The sequence below is a fragment of the Mesitornis unicolor genome, unplaced genomic scaffold (assembly GCF_000695765.1).
Source record: "Mesitornis unicolor isolate BGI_N332 unplaced genomic scaffold, ASM69576v1 scaffold25063, whole genome shotgun sequence".
Taxonomy (NCBI): Eukaryota; Metazoa; Chordata; class Aves; order Mesitornithiformes; family Mesitornithidae; genus Mesitornis; species Mesitornis unicolor.
Window position 1 is genome coordinate 1316 of NW_010175700.1, and position 4423 is coordinate 5738.

Below are 4423 nucleotides of genomic sequence, written 5' to 3' on the forward strand. Positions count from 1 at the left end.
CCCCTGTGCTAAATGCAGGTCCAAAGCGTTGTGCAGGCAAACCGGGCTCAGTCTGAATTACAACCTGGGGGCAGGGGCTTTGAAACCAACCCCCTCCACCAGCATCCACCCCTGGCAGCACGGCATCTACAGGTTTTTGTAGCTCAGTAGCACAGGGGGTCAGAGTTTGGTTTTGCTGCTGAAATAGCAGCATGCAGAGCAGGTAACAAAGAGCAGATGAAGCAATTTGCTAAAGATCAATATTGCTAAACACGCAGAGCTTACTAAGCGAACCCTTTTGTCCTAACCTCTAAACAAACCTCTCATTTTCTCGTTCCACAGCTAAGTAGACAACTTATTTAAACGAGAACATCTCTAGCTGTAAGAAGTGTATCTATAAGCAATGAGAGACTCTGTTTTGTTTTGAAACCCGTTCCATGTAGGTGCAGGGAACAACTTAACAACATTCTGAAAACATAGCCAAGCTTTGTGCAGCGGACAGCAGCCAAAAACCACTCAGCTTCAGACGCCTCCAAAGCTTTAGGGATGTTTTGCTCTGAGACAAAGTTGGACCAAACACAAAGTTCGGAAGCTCCTCGAGATACAAAACTTCCCATAGTTCTGGGGATTTTGAGCATAAGGCTCAGCCACCGTCTCTTATGCTTCCATGCATTACGGTTTGTGTTATGGTTATAATAACGGGTCAGCATGGGTGCCAAGGCATGGCTGGGAAGTGTGCACGCCGTCCAGCCTCTAAGTGCTGCGTGTGGATCCAAACCGTATCCATCTGAACCACGTCTGCAGGCCTTCTCCACTCAGCAATGAAATGGAAAGGAGAAGCAGCACTTTTAAGAACAGAAAAAGCAATCAAAAGGAGTGCCCTAAAAGGAAACCCAGAACTGAGTGTCGTGGGATGAAAAAAACCCATGAGCAAACGTTATCCTGAATCACAAGTTAAAGACAACAATCCTTATCCAAAACTAATTCGTGTCCATGAGCAGCAAGGGAAGGGGCTTGAGCAGGTGACTTGCTCCAGAATAGGCAACTGTGTGGGCTGCAGCATCCCAGGTTTTTAAGGTCACTAAGAAAAGGTTCCTGTATCAGAATGGAGCTCGTGGTCCCTTGCCGTTGTACAGAGAGGACAGGCTCAGGCCAGAGGAGGCGCAGATGCTGGAAACCTCCCCACCTGCTTCCTGCGGGGCTTAGGAGCTTCCAGGAAAGCCTGGGGGGATCCTTAGGACCTGATGCAGAACACACACAGAGGTTGACGCTCCCAGCTCAGTTTTGCTATGAGTCTGGGAGCTTGTTGGGCTCTAACACAGTTTGGAAACTCCAGCCTACAACTCCCTGATCACTGGATGTGGGGGCAAAACCCACGTCATATCGCTCTGTGCGCTGGCACCGAACGCTTTCCCTCGGCTGTCAAGATGCGCACAGGAGTCCCCAGTGCCAGGGTGGCAAGCTGTTTCTCCCTGTTTTCTGGCACAGTGTTGTGACAGCACTACAGGTGCCGTCTGCCACCCCAGAGAATGCGAGTAAAGCACCGCCAGAGGCAGCAGGCACAACAGGAAGGGATGTTTACACACTGACCAAAGCACGCATCCACTCTTCCTCCTGTCAAAGCCACTTGCCACTTCATGAAATTATGTTTTCTGTCTTTCATTTCAAAGGAAGCTGGTTGATAAATAGCAGTAGACAATATCTAAGAAATGCAAGCAAATTAAAGCGAAGATAAAAGCATTCCCCACAGGTGACTACAAGGAGCCTTGAGCAAAAAAAACCTCCAAAGCATCTACAGTTCCTCTGAAAAACTAAAACAACAAGAAAATAAACACACAGAAAGGCCAGAACTTGCCAGACAACATGTATGTCTGATCTGTTTTGGTTTCACGTGGAGCTGAATGTGATGGTACTCAGGCCTGTTGATTCAGTGGTGGTCTTTATTCAGTGACAGTGGAATTTCCAAGCAGGAGATTGAAACAGTGGTTTCCTTCCCCTGCAGCACATTGGGCAATATCCATCCAGCCTGGGGACCAGGATTTTCCATATAGCACATGCAATGCCATTGACCAACTGAGGAACGTCAAGCTACTGGAAGTCTGAGCACATCCTCAAGAGCAGAACATGCTGACACTTGGCCCTTTGAGGAAGAAATGGGTCCAAGTCAAAATGTTTGCCCTTTCTGGGTTTTTGTGTGTGTTGTAACCTCATCTGGGTGTTCCTGCTCCGGCAGGGGGATTGGACTGGATGAGCTTCTGAGGTCCCTTCCAATCCCTAACGTTCTGTGATTCTGTGATTCTGTAAAGAAACTACTAAATGCCGGTGTGGTGAGGTCCTGGGTTTTGCTGGCTCCATGTTCTGGGGGCTCTGGAAAATCCCAGCCCTGAAGGCAGCTCTCTGGTAGCCTGCACTCTGCGGAGGTGAGCACAGACCAGGGATTTTATGGCTGCTCAGGAAGGAAAAGGTCGTCTGCTGTGGAGATCAGACAGCCCAGCCTGGCTTTGAGCAGGGCAGCTGTCTCCAGGGCCGTGTCCTGTTGGGTTTTGAGTATCTCCAAGGCTGGAGACTGCACAACCCGATTGGCTCTGTTTCTTTCACTGAGCACCACTGAGAGGAGTCTGGCTCCATCATATTTACCCTCCCTGGCCCCATCAGGAATTTGTACGTGTGGATGAGAACCCCTCAAGCCTTCTCCACACAGGCCTACCCCAGCTCTCCCAGCCTCTCCTTGCAGTGACAGCTGCCGCTGGTGAAGGGCTGTGTGGTTCACCCTCCCTGCATCAAAGACACAGAGACACTTAGGCAATTTTCTTGGAAAATAAATGGAGGAATTTAGCCTATGCTGTGAGAACACTGACTTCTGGACTCCTGTTAGCAGAGCCACTTCACAAAGAATACATGAAAAGGGAAGTCCAGGGCATCTGCTTTGCATGGAAGTTGTTGGAAGTCGATTAGTTTTCAGGTGCAGGTCTCACAGGCTGTTCAAAGGCAGGACAGAGGGCCTGGCTTTTACTGTAGTAAACAGAGGAGATGACTCAAAATGTGCTGTAAAACAGAAAGTACTCTGAAGGTCAAATAAGCAATGATATTTTAGAGAGGTAAGATGGGGAAGCTGAGCAAGATTTTATACCACCCTTCAAAACAAAAGATAAAACCAAACTCAAGCCCACAAGTTTATAACAGGTATTGCACCAAGAAGATCCTATCTCAAAATACTTCTCAGATAACAGAAGTTAGACTTTGAGGCTACAGAATATCCTGGAAATGAGCTGGAAGGAAACGCAGATCCACAGCAGTGTTGGTTGGTTGGTTGTTTTTTACAATTACTGTAAGGATTGCCAGTTATTTGTGCTGCACAGACAAACTGAGATACCTGCTTGCTCCTGTTGTCCAACAGCTCTGCCAGGGTACTGTTCTTCGTGAGTCTTGGAGGCTTTAACCAGTAAGAGAGCTCCTTTTCACCAGGCTTAGTAAAGCCCTTGGAGGAAACCTTTCAGAACACACTTGGTGTTTTGGCCTAGCTGCTATATTGGACTAGCACCCAAATGGCAGCAATAATGGTGTTTTGATTTTTTTATGTACTCCTATCTCCACTCTCTTATTTTCTCTAGTAAATGAAACAGAAAAAAGGGGAAAAAAAAAGATCAGAGTGCCCAGAGGACACAGCGCTCCACAGGCCTGTGCTAGAGCTGCTTACAAAGCACAGGCCCAAACCAGCTGCTTCGTGACTTTGCAGAGCACAGCTATTCTGCTACCGTCTGTGGTCTGCTCTAAAAAAGGAGCCCCAAAATACCTTGTTCAAAGCTGGCTATGTTTCAAAAACTTGAGCATTCCTGGAATTTCCATTTAAGTTTCAAGGAGCTGTGCTGGAAAAAATGCTGGTACAAATGCATATTCCGTTTCCTTTCCAGCGCAAATCAAGAAAGAGCTGGAACTACTAAAGAGAGACTTTTTCTTCTAGTAAAAGCTTACTCTGTGTGACATTGGATCAATCTAACTTCATGCAAATAAGACAAAAACACTTACAGAAAATCTTACAGATTTAGGCAGGGCCTTTTCCAGCAGTGATTTGTGTGATCAGAGAGGAATGGGAAAGTTGTTACTAAAACCCTGACATCAGAATTTTCCATGGTAAAAACTACTACTGTATCAGTTTTATCTTACCTGTGTGTAACAACAAACCAACGTATAAAAGTGATGACAGGTAAAGGGCACTGCGGCAGAGGATGAGGAAGGAGTCACCAAGAGGGGAGTTTTTTATCTTCATTCCTTCCCAGCAGCTTTAAATTACCAGCGTTTCCTGCACACCTGGACTTTGCCCAGAACAAACTATTTCATTGTTGTAAGACTGAGCAGGGATTTTACAATGTGAAATACATACATAATAATGTACTGTTGTAACAGAAAGTAGAGGTGGCCAGAACGCTCTATTGATTTTATGTTG